Here is a 13,019-nt window from a genome sequence, read left to right as displayed (position 1 = left end):
TCTCCATCAGCACCATCCACTCCACCCTCCACTTAGAATCCTTGCCTCACGTTTTCCATTTGCTCCCAAAACCCTAACTTTTGTGCAACATTGCTTCATTCTTCCTTCAACAAATCCCAACATCCTTGCCACTCCTCAGCTCCATTCCCCAAGTCTTGAACTTCCCTACACCCCTATTTCACCTCCATACTCATTCCTCCACCTTTTTCCCTCCATCCATGCTCCAAAATCCCATTTCTGAACATCCTGTAGAAAAATTACAGAACATCCTGTAGAAATTCCTGAACATCCTGTAGAACCCCTGCAGACTTCCTGTAGAAGCTCACGAATGAGGTTTCTTGATAGCCAAACTCTGTGAAACTCTCTGGAAGGGTGCTAGGGACCCCTTAGGCCCTCTCTAAACCTTCCCAACCTCCTCCAAGCATTTCCTCTCGCCAATCCACCTCTGCACAGTAAAAAAATAGTTAAAAGCACATGCATGATAATTCTAACAACTTATTCAAAAATACAAAAAGATGTTTTCTTCAGATAGAGGTAGTCTAGACACATGTATTTTACCTTCATAGAAGTAATGGCATCTCTTTCAGTAGTTTGCATGCTCTCCTTTGCGTCAGTAGGACTAGCTGGTAGAATTAGGGTTTGCTAGGGTTTGCGTTTCTTTTTGGCTTTCAGTTTCTTTCCGCAAGTAGATTAGCTTCCTTTGAGTTAGCTTTCATCCATCAGTTAAAAAGCTTCTTCTAAGAGCTCATAGAAGTTGGCTTAAGCCCCTAGCAGACTTGTGCCAGCTGACCAAGTGACAGCTGCGGCAAGAGCTAGTACTTGTGCATACAGCACCGTCGCTTCCAAGTTTGTTACGAACTACCGGGTTGATAAAAGTAAAGACAGGAGTCCCAGGAGTTGCAGCATTATTGCTGCAATACTGGAGCCCACCACATATTATTCCCCTTCCTAACACTCCCTTTTTGCATTGTTCCCCTTGGTGGCAGATCTTACAACAACACCTAGTTTCATACCATCATCAAAGGGCAGTCCAAGCACAGTACACATACAACAGTCATGGCATCTGAGCATTCATCGGAGTATGAGATGGAAACACATAGTGATTCATCCTTGGAAGAACAGGCACCCGGAGGCCTCATAAAAGTGGCAGACATGTGAGAGAGGAACCAACCACCCTTACAGAATTGCAGGCCTGTCCTCTTGCTATGTCATGTTTTCAGCGTCAGTCATGCTACGAGTTTTGTCAAAAGGTAGCAAGTGTACAATTTCATCATGAGTTGGCTCATCTTTTTGTGTTGCACTTACACAAAGATCAAGCTATCTTGGTTGGTGTCACCTTCACACTTACACCAGAATCTGTCTCATTAGCAACCGGTATACCGAACATTGGCGAACCATGGCACAAGAAAAAGAAGATTGACCGGCAGCATTATGAGCCATACATCAAAACCAGTTTCTTAAGGAATCTCAAGAGAGTGTTCCCATTCCGGTATCTGAAAGATGAATATGCTCCTTAATGGGATTGATAATGAAATATTTCAGCTGTGAGGGGCGATTTTCTCGTCTTTATGCTTATCACATCAGGTTGCTCATGCATTTCACCAGGGTACGGATGATGAACATTCCATATTTCATTTTCCGGAACATAGAGAGGATGAACACCTTTATACAGCGCAAAACACCTCAGCAGCAACTTAACAGTGTCTATCATTTTTCTCTTATCAAGATTTTGGTGGTTCATCAGCTTGGATTGCAGGGCATCACTTGGGATGATTTCATCTCACGTGATTTCTTCAGAGCTTCATGGAGAGTAACAGAGGTTAAGCATGAGGGTGAACCTTCTCATCGGTATGAGCGCCATGAGACTGCTAGTGTGCCGGTTTTCATCACATATCAGAGGGGTGCTAGACATTTGTTTGCAGCAGCAAAGCGAGTGTTATCTCCACCCGGGGTGGAAGGGGCCTCGCTTCCGACATCAGCACTATAGGTACAGGACAGAGGTAAGGAGCCAATGTAGGATGAGGGACCTTTAGGTGAGCCATCAGGTGAACGAGAGACCGAATTCGTTCTCCTTCACGATGATGATACAGATATAGATCCGACAAGTGCACAGCTTAAAGAGATCATCCAGGAGAAGCAAGCAGAGATTCAAGCCTTGTCCCTTGATTTGGAAAGAGCCAAATGACACATGAAATATCTGGAGCAGAGGAACAAACAGTTGGAGGATCAGCAAGTGATCATGGAGCTACAAAACATTCGTGAGCATCGCCAAGCTGCACAAAGAAGAAGAGTTGAGCTCACGTCATTGGAGCAAGAGATTAATGAGGATCGGGAAGCCAATCTCGAGACAGTCAACATGCACTTAGAGAGGCTTCTGGACAAGGCCGACAAGGAACATGCATTGCTCAGACACATCGCTTTCCACTACATGGCGCGAAACAAAGTGTGCAAGGCCCGAATCAGGAATTTGAAGGCGAAATTGAGGAAGGCAATCAAGAAACAAAAGAGGCAAAGGGAGCTCGATCGAATTCATATATTGGCCAAATCCTCTTTGGCCCAGCATAACACTTGATAAGGAATCTCCAGCCCAAATTTCAAGAAATTTGGGACATTTTTTTTGTTTTTGGAAATTTTTGTGCAAAAAACAAGGTTTTTCTCCCTAGCGCGCGCTTACAATAGGGAGCCCCAAATGACAAATGGTTTGAATTTTTGGATTTTCCATGGAAAATCATGACTTTTGGTGCATTTCCCAGAAGTTTGGGCCAGTTTTGAGTCCTCAGGAGGTCAAAAACACCCAAAAAATGACCTCTCTGCCCCTATTTTGACACACAGGAAGCAGTCTTGGGAGATTGCAGTTTTGGAGGGGAAAATGGGAACAAAATTCAGAAATTCCACTTGGGTTGGAGAGTAGACAGGCAGGGCTTTCCAACAAGCACACTTGGGCTCAATTTGGACTTCGGCAAGGGCCTCAAAACTAGCTCCAAAGTAGCGCGACGCATACAGTTTTTGGCGCGGCGCATAGACACCCAAAGGCCAAAATCGCGCCCGCTTCGCGAAATTTCGATTCGCAATTTTCTCCAAGTGGGCCTGCTCATTTGCAATAATTTTTTCCCGGCATCAAAGGCAAAGTTTAAAAATCATTTTTGGCTTCTATCCAAGTGGCCAAATGAAGGCGAATAGCCACCCACAAAATCTATGCTCATATTTTCTTTTTTCTAGTTGGTCCTCATAGAAAACTGAATGTAATTGCTGATGGTTGGCTCTTCACTTCCTGGGTTGATTGACCTTCTCATGGAAAATCTTATTTATTATATTGAGAGTCATTTTGTAAAGGGTTGGAATTTCTAGGAAACTGTGGGAGAGACACCCAGTCACTCACTGTACATTTTGACAGAGAATTAATGAAAGATTGCAGCTCTAGTTCATGAGATTCCTGTGGCGTGAGTTTTGCAAATGTATCTTCTTTATGTTTCATATGTATTTCGTTATGTTTCATATTTTCATTCATATTCATTTCCAGTGAAAGCTTTCTAAGTAAAAAAGGTAGAATTCAGTGCACTGCTCTGCCTTGGGATAGTTTTCATGTTCTATGTTTTCGTCTGTTGAAAAGGATTCATGTATGTATGCCCTTTTCACACTCTTAAACAATCTCTCCACCTCATATTATTTCAAAATTTAATTGCTAGACTTTCCGCCTGTCTTGCCTCACGAAATAATCTGCGTCTTTGAGTTAAGTTCTCTGCTCATGCTGTTCCTTGGCTCCACACATCCCAGAAAACTCAGTCATTCATCAAAATACCTCTGTCACATTTGTTTACTAGCCTAAATCAATATTCATTGTAAGTAATCTCATACCATATTGTTTATTCTTCACTGAGCATGACCCGGAGAGAGCCCTCTCCTGTTCTGGTAGGGCTAGCTACCAGACTGAGCGTGGTTTGTGGTTACCCTGAATTTTTCCTTCCTTCAGCCTAAGGCAGATTTAGGTGCTAACAAGCGACATGCATGAGTTTTTGATGAAGGAATCTTCAGATAACTAGAATAGCACTAGTGAATGCATTAGTGCACCAACTGACTGTTAACTCACTATTAGTTCCTCAAATAGTTTGGAACTAGTTTAACTGAACTTAACTCAGTGAACTAAGTTGTCTAATTACAACTCACAATTAACTCATCCTAGACCCCTATAATATAGGAATAACATATACATGACTTCAAAAATACTTCCAACTCAAAATTCCTAAGTTAACTAAGTCAACTCACTCTAGTTAACTATTACAAGTTGCTATGAGAATAGAATTCGATTTTAATTCTCAGTTTAATTCAAGGAAAAATTAAACTGGAATATTTGGATTATATTTTTAACATTTCTTGTTGTTATTTTCAAAACTCCATCTCAAAAAGAAAGGAATTCAACTTGATCCTGATCTTGAACCTTTGGAATGTTTTTCATGCAACACTTCTCTCTAGTGATGTTTCTCCAGCAACTCCAAAAACAAAAAAATATCCAACCTGAATCAAAATGTTGCCTCTGCCATCAAAGTCTCAGACTGTTATTGCCTCTGTCAACTGAAAACTTTGCACTTCTATTGACTCTACCTTTATGTACTATTTTCAAACCTTATATATGCTCCTCAGTATCTAACTTCTCTAGCCTCTATCACTCTGATATCTGACTGCATCAATCCCACTAATTCCTCCCACTACTATGTAGTTTGGGCTCCCATAGCAAGGTACGATCTATGAGATAAAACCTCTCAATGGACCCTGCCCAATTTCAACCACCTTGGGACTAGCACTTCACATTACCCACCTCACACATGGAGGTATGGTTGCATGTGATCCCTTAGCCCACTTGGCTCGAAATTCCCCCCCTACTAGATGTATCTGTGTCAGTGGATGCTTCCACTCGGTCTCCTCTCTACTTCTCCAATTGTGGCAGCTCCACAATTGTTTGAGACTACTTTTGAGACTGCTTCTTCTCTGATTGAGTCGATCCCTCCACTCAGTCTCCTCTCAGGTTCTCTAGTTGTGGTTGCTCCATAACTTCCTGAAGCTGCTTCCGAAGCTTCTTTTGGGGCTGCATCTTGAGAGCTAATTTACTCTTCGTCTCAACCACCACGTCACTAACCTTTGCCTTGCTCCTCAAGGCTTTGCATGTATCTTGAACCTAAAGAGCATACAGGTTCTTGACCCGTGAACCAATATGTTTCACCTCCCATGGTTATGTGTCTAAGGAAAACCTTTCCCTTACTAAAAACCACATAATAGCCACGGTCTTCCAATACTACGACTGAAACAAGATTCTTCTTTAGTCTTGAAACATATATCACATCTGTGATCCTGAGAGGGGAGCCAGAATCCCTTTGAAAGGTAATTGTACTGATCTTGGTAGCTCTATACTTCTCATCATCTCCAAACTTTATGCTTTGCTTGATGTCTTTCTCCGCAAAATCACTAAAGAGATCTATATTCCCCGTCATATGGAATGAGGCACCACTATCAAGATACCACACGCCTCCTATGGCATTGTTGGTCATGCATGCAATGAGAGTGAAATCAAGTTCAAATTGTGAAGCTAGAGCTTCACCTATTGCCACTACTATCGGCTCCTTCTTGCTTTCTTTCTTCTATGGGCGGTTCTTGGCATAGTTCCTGTGCTCGTGACAGTGAAAACACTTGAATTTCTTCAAGTCCATATTCTTTCTGCCCTCCTCGCCTTGGCACTTGTTTCCCTTGGCCTTATTTTCCTTACTCGCTAAGGCAAAATCCTCTTCCACTTCCTTGGAAGAGATCCCATCTTCGGTGTTCCTCCTGACCTCCTCCTGCATCAAATCAGACCACAGTCGTTCCCAATCTGGTAGCTTCTCCGGACCATTGGCAGAGTCTTGATAACTATCCCAACTCTCGGGAAGTCCTAGAAGAGCTAGGCTCACCATATCATCCTCAACAACCATGATTTCAACACTTCCAAGTTCATCACGACATTGAGTGAACTTGGTAAAGTAACTTGGAATTGATTTGCATGCCTCCATCTTGATTTCTCAAAGTTTATCTTTCAGTGCCAACTTTCTTTGGTCACTGCTATTCTAGAAAAGGTCCTTCAATGCTTTCCACATAGCATGTAGAGCTTCCTTCCCATGGAGACTCGAGACAATGTGGTCTTGAACTCCCTCAAGTATAATCTGCCTCGCCCTTGCCACACACTTCTTCCATTCCACTAGATTCTGAGCATCCAATGTTGGTGGCTTAGGAATATCCTTATCAATGAATTCCTTCAAGCCATTGTCTTCGAACATGGCCTCCATATTGTCCTTCCAGGCTATATAATTCGAGCTACCATCCAAGGCATACTCGAGCTGCAAACCGTAGAACGTCATCTGTTAAAATCTCCTTGTGTATATTTTTCTTATCTTCAATGCCATTTAGAATTACCTATATATTCTCAAACACATACAATGTACTAAAGCAAAAGACAACAATCTACTTCTACTTTCAACCAGTGGAATCCAATAGATCGATGGAAATAGTAATCGACAAAAGGAAGACAAATCAATGGCACATAACACAATAATTTTTCTCGGGGAAAGCCACAGTTCAAACCCCTTACTATCTATATTGCATTAATCAAAAATCCAAGATGATAATACAATGCTTGTTCTCACAAGAACAATCCCAACACTCAGTAAAATCAATCTCCAACTCACAAGAAAACTCTTGGCCAACACTTAACCAATTCTCCAGCTACCCAAGCCCCTATTTCCTTGCGCAATTCCTATGGTTGATTAACCCATCTTAAAGGGAAGCCAGTGCATCCAAAATTGTGCAATCCCTTCTAAGTTCAGTTCCTCATTGCATGCACCATCTGTACAACTCACAAAATTATACAATTGGTAGTACATTGTCCCTACACTCTAGTCTCAACTTGGTCTTTCTCATAATAGACATGCATGAGTTTCTGATGAGGGAATCTTTAGTTAACTAGAGTAGAACTAGTGAATGCATTAGTGCACCAACTGACTGCTAACTCACTATTAGTTCCTCAAACAGTTTGGAACTAATTTAATTGAACTTAACTTAGTAAACTGAGTTGTCTAATTACAACTCACAATTAACTCATCCTAGACCCCTATAATATAGGGGGAACATATATATGACTTCAGAAATACTTCCAACTCAAAATTCCTAAGTTAATTAAGTAAACTCACTCTATTTAACTATTACAAGTTGATATGAGAATAGAATTCAATTTTAATTCTCAGTTTAATTCAAGGATAAATTAAACTGCAATTTCTGGATTCTATTTTTAACATTTCTTGTTGCTATTTTCAACACTCCTCATCAAAATTTTCCAAATGAACGAGGTGTTCATCAATACTAGAAGTGTCTGGAAGAAGTGCTACATCTAATTTAGGATAAGTAATTTCAAATTCCATAGGGAATATTTATTCCAAACCATAAACTAGTTGAAAAGGAGTGAAACCCGTAGCGGTCTTAACCGACATCCGGTATGCCCAAACCGTAGGATATAACATGATATGCCAATTGGATTGAGCCTTATTAATTGTCCTTTGTAGGATAACTTTCAAGGATTTATTCAAGGCTTCCACCTGACCATTGGCCTGAGCATAGTACGGAGATGAATGCTCCTACCAGAAACCCAACTTAAGAGCCAATTCAACCATCATCTTATTCTAGAAATGACTTCCATGGTTAATGACAATCTCTTTTGGAATACCAAAATGAGAAATGACTTTGTTGAAAAGAAATAGGGTTGTTGTTTCACCATTATTCACTACAATAGGCATAGCTTTGGCCCACTTGGTAAAGTAGTCCACTGCTACAATAATATACGTATGACCCTTTGCTGAATTCGGGTTACAAATTGTAAAAAAAATGCCCCATTTCATGAATGGACCGATGGTGATAACAAGAAAGAGTGAGCTGGATGAGCGCACATTTTTCGAGTATAAACCTAACAAGGATGGAATTTTTTTTACCACTTCAACACAATCTTTGAAAATCGAAGGCCAAAAATACCTTGCATGCAAGATTTTTTGGACAATAGCAAGCCTAGATAGATAACCACCACAAGCTCCACTGTGGCAATCATTCAGCATTGACTCAGTGTCTTATAAGGTTAAGCAGTGTCTAAGGATTGAATCAACCCCATGACGATATAAAGTGTCACTGATAATAATATAACTTTTCGTTAAGTGACGCAATTTTCTTCGCTCATCCTTCGAAAAATAGAGGGGAAACTTCAAAGTATGAAGATATATAATTATATCTCCATACCAAGGATCTTGTGAAGAAATAAGAAAAATATGCTCAACGGGGCATGATTACTCATAAACTATTTCTTCTTCACAAGGCTACTTTGATATTAATTCTTCAAATACTAGCAATTTCTTAGATTTGGCTAACAAGAAATCGAGATCGAACTCTTGTAAAATAACAATCCATCTGTTGTATTTCCCCCCAATCACTCACCTACTGAGAAAAAACTGAAGTGGATTGGAAGCCGCTAAGACAAAAGTTTTCCTAAGCAGAATATAGTGTCTAAGTCGTTGGACAACATGAACAACTCCCAATGCTAATTTCTCTACAGGCGAATATCATAGTTCGGGACCTACTAAGCCCTGACTCAGATAATAAATCACATGCTCACAGAGAGCATCGTCTTCTTTAGCCAGAACCATACCAATGGTTGATTATGTTGAAGCAAGATATAAGATAAAATCCCTACTATAATCGGGTGGACTCAGTAATGGAGCATAGGTCACTGATTTTTTCAAAGCATCGAACGAGTGTTGAGTGAAATCGTCCCATAGAAACGAAACTCATTTCTTCAGTGATCGCATAAATCCCTTTGTAATATCAGCGTAATTGACGATGAATCTCCTCAAGAAATTGGCTTTTCCTTGGAGATTTTGAAGTTGATGGATGGTGGACGGGGGAGGCATTTGAAGTATTGCCTCAACCTTGAAAGGATCTACATGAATCCCTTCAATAGATACGATGAATCCCAATAATTAACCAGATGTGACAGTGAAAATGCATTTATTTAGATTCAACCAGATTTTGTAAAAACGACATCGCTCATAAACCAATCAAAGATGATGAAGATGATCAATTCTCTTTTGAGAATGAGTAGCTAGGTCATCCAAATAATCTTTGATGATATGTTTTGATATCGCGGAAAGAGTATGACATGGACCACTGAAAAGTATCTCCAGCATTTTTAAGGCCAAAAGGCATCTTTTTGTATGCAAAAGTACCCCAGGGGTAGATAAAAGTTGTCTTATGTTGATCTTCAGTACGAATAGTAATATGATTATAACTCGAGAAACCATCCATGAATGTGAAAATCTCATTTCCTACACATTCATCGATAATCTGATCAATAAACGTAGTGGAGAAATTATCTTTAGGATAAGCCTTATTTAAATCCCTAAAGTTTATGCATACACAGATTGTTCCTTGTTTCTTATCAACTGGGTATGGATTCAAGACCCACTCAGTCAATGGAACGGGGTATATAAAACCTACCTTGAGCATCTTCTCAACCTCAACTTTGATAGCTACCACTTTCCTAGGGTTTAGTAGAGGAAGATTTTTCTGTATAGCCTTTGCATTCGCGTAAGTCTTGATCTCATGCCAGACTATTGATGGATCGATTCCAGTAATTTCCTCATAAGACCAAGAAAACACATCACATAATTCTTTAAAAAGATCAGTATATATTTGAATTTCTTTAGGGGAGCACTCAGCTCCAATGAAAACATTCTCGATTATATTGGGATTCCTAGATATGTTCACCAGAATAGTTTTTGAAATAACAGACATGTTACCTTTAGGAGAAACCGATGCTGGAGCCAAAGGATTTAAAACTATGTAAAAATCACCAGTCGACGAAGGACTAGACAAACTTGATTCTACTTCATGCAAGTCTGGGAGAAAATATGACCAATGATGCAAATCATCCCATGGTCTGTTTATACCCATCATTGCTTCTAGGATATATTCCTCAGATGGTAAAACAATATCAAGGTAGTCCATATAAGAATTAGAGTCAAGAGTTCAAGTCGGAGCCACATCTCCATCCAATTCCTCCAGTGAAAACGGAGTAGGATATGCCATTTCAGGTGCACACATAGGATATGCCATTCCACCCACTTGCCATAATTAGAATGTGGTGGTAGAAGAGGGTAAGGGCCAAGGATCTGAAAAATAATGAGTTCTAAAAAATTCTCTTCTAGAAGGAGTCTTGGACAATGAAATGGAATTTATTCAAGCGACATGAGAAGGAAGATCAAAAGTACCCATCAATGAGGAATACATTCCAACTCCTAGATTCTCAACAGGTTGCTTGGGATTATTCACCAAAGGAATGGAGGAATCAGAGGATGCATTAGATTCTTTTAGAGAATAATCCATCTGGTCAAAAATAACAATTCTCCCTTCATGGGGAAAGTATATGATGCAAAATAATGATGATACAATGGAATCCATTTCATAAATCCAATTCCACCCCAATAGAAGATTATAGTCCAAATTTGCATCAACTATTTCCACCTCTATATTGACAACCTTTCCCCCAACACATATAGGAAAGGCTGGAATATTTGGCCTATGATAATGACCATCAAATGTAGTCAAGAGAGTAGGTGAAGGAACAACTTGAGGAGATTCGATAGCTTTCCAACATGTGATAGACATGACACATGTGGAAGCTCCCTCATCAACTATAGTTTAAAAGATATTGATCTTACGATATGTAGATTTAATTTGAAATAAATGTGATGAGGTAGTCTCTTCTTAATATTTGACATGTCAAATGTAACAATAGCAGATTTTTTCGGATCTATAGCCTTGATCACATTGAGTAACACACTCCTTTTTGTCAGACACGACTAGAGTACCTCTAAATATGGAGCGGCTCTAAAACATCGGGAGCGGCCTTAGCCTTAAAGGATTCCAGTTCACCATAATCATGTGATATTGTTGCAACATCGACATGCGTACTCATCATATATACATTTGATGGATTTTCCCCTCCCTGGTTACCCCCTGTGGGATTTCTAATACTATCATTTGCGCCAACAAACATTTGCTACCCTTGGGGAAAAGGATTAGTTAGAACTTCCTGGGAGTTAGAAGAACCCTGTTGTACTAACAAGTGCTAATAGTCCTGAATCTTGGGGAAAACGTGAGTTAAATGGTCTCCATTTCATAATTTGCAAGGGAGCTTAACTTTCTTTTTAGACTCCTTTTTAACCTCCCTAGTATTATTACTAGGTTTGTTTGCATTACCCTTCCCATCCTTATCTTTCTTCTTACCTCGTCCCTTCTTCTTCCCATCGGATTGTTAATTTCCTTTGGGGTTGGAATATTGGACAATATTAATAGTTGAAGGTTTGGAATGCATATACACTGACGGTGATGCATGAATTGAAGAAGCAATTTGTAAAGACAATTGATACAATTGACTTAGCAGGATATTCGTACTACTATCAATCGATCTGACAATTTCATTGGCGTGGGGATGTGACTTCGGTTTAGCTAAATATATCTTGGATCGAGGAGCATCAGGAAAAATATTCTCAAGAATCCTAGGCTGAGAATATATAAGTTCTAATTCTTGGGCTCTAAAGATAGCCTGTTCTTCAGTGAACACTCCAGAGTGTGATACATCCTTCTAAATTTCTAGTTGTAAGGATTTTAGAAACCATTCGAGAAGGAATTCATTAGGTGTTATAGATCTGATCCAAAAATATAAGATAATACAAATATACCCAAGAATAACAAGATCTGAATATAGATAGAAATGCTTCACTTTATTAATCAAACCCTTAAGGTAGGGCAACACCATACATTCATTCCTTAAGGAAGGAGAACACTCCACAAGCCATATGCCTGTTCATACAACAATCCTTGACATCTCTCAATGGGGAGTCTCTAGCCTCTATATAGGCCTCATACATACAATACCATGGGTCATTACCATGGTTCCCTCAATACCATCTATCCAATACGATGGGCTTATTACATTATTGCTAACTACTTGTGGTCCCTTACATGATACGGGTTAACCACCTTATTTATTACTATGGTCCATCCCATTATTACATTATTCCCTTAGGTACCTCCCATTGTATCCCATATTATCCCCCCTAGGTATACTACATTCCACCCCCTTAACATGTTTCGTCCCTGAAACATGGGAAGAACACAAATAATAAGATCTACTCAAAAGAGTAGTCCACTGGTACCATGCACATGCATCTAGCCATCCAAGAGAAAGGTGAACCCTCGATCTAGCTAGTGCCTCGCTTGCTTGAGATGGAAGTTGACCCTGGCTGCTCTTCTGTGTTGATGTGTAGTAGGTGGATCGTTGCCCCCTCTTTATCTGTCATGCAGGGGTCGTTGTCCTTGTGGCTAGTTTGTTGCCATCTTGTTGGTTGTTTTCTTGCGGGGTGATGTGGGTGGTGATATGCTGAAGTTTTAACCAACGATGTCTTTTCCTTTAATTCACCACCTAATGGAGCCTAATTGGTATCTGGTACATGTTGTGGTGCCTGCTATTGTTTCTTATCTTCCAATATTACTTCTACCACTGAATCCTCATCTGATGTAACATTTTCTGCTTCAGCCTCCTTAGACTCTACCTGTTTTTCTAGTACCTGGTTTGATGTTTGTGTTTGGTTTTTTACCATCAATGGCTCATCATCTAATATGCCAGTCCCTGAAACATCTTCTACTTCAGTCTCCTTGGACTCTACCCATTTATTGATGGAAATATCCTGTAATGTAATTTTCTTCTTTTTATACCAGAGCTTCAGGAATTTCTTTTGCACATTAATATTTATAGTACCCACCAATTCCATCCACGGGTATCCCAAAACAACATCATCATTAGCCATATATGAAGCATAAAAATCAGAATGCAATACATACTTGTCCATAGAAATCTTCAAATCTTTATAAACTTTCACCTGCTCATTATTAACTTGTGT

This window comes from Pinus tabuliformis, chromosome 1_1, assembly GCF_031772625.1.
Source record: "Pinus tabuliformis cultivar Carrire ecotype Pingquan chromosome 1_1, CPIR1, whole genome shotgun sequence".
In the NCBI taxonomy this organism is placed as follows: domain Eukaryota; kingdom Viridiplantae; phylum Streptophyta; class Pinopsida; order Pinales; family Pinaceae; genus Pinus; species Pinus tabuliformis.
The sequence above is the reverse complement of the archived record's forward strand: the minus strand, read 5'-3'. Positions refer to the sequence as shown.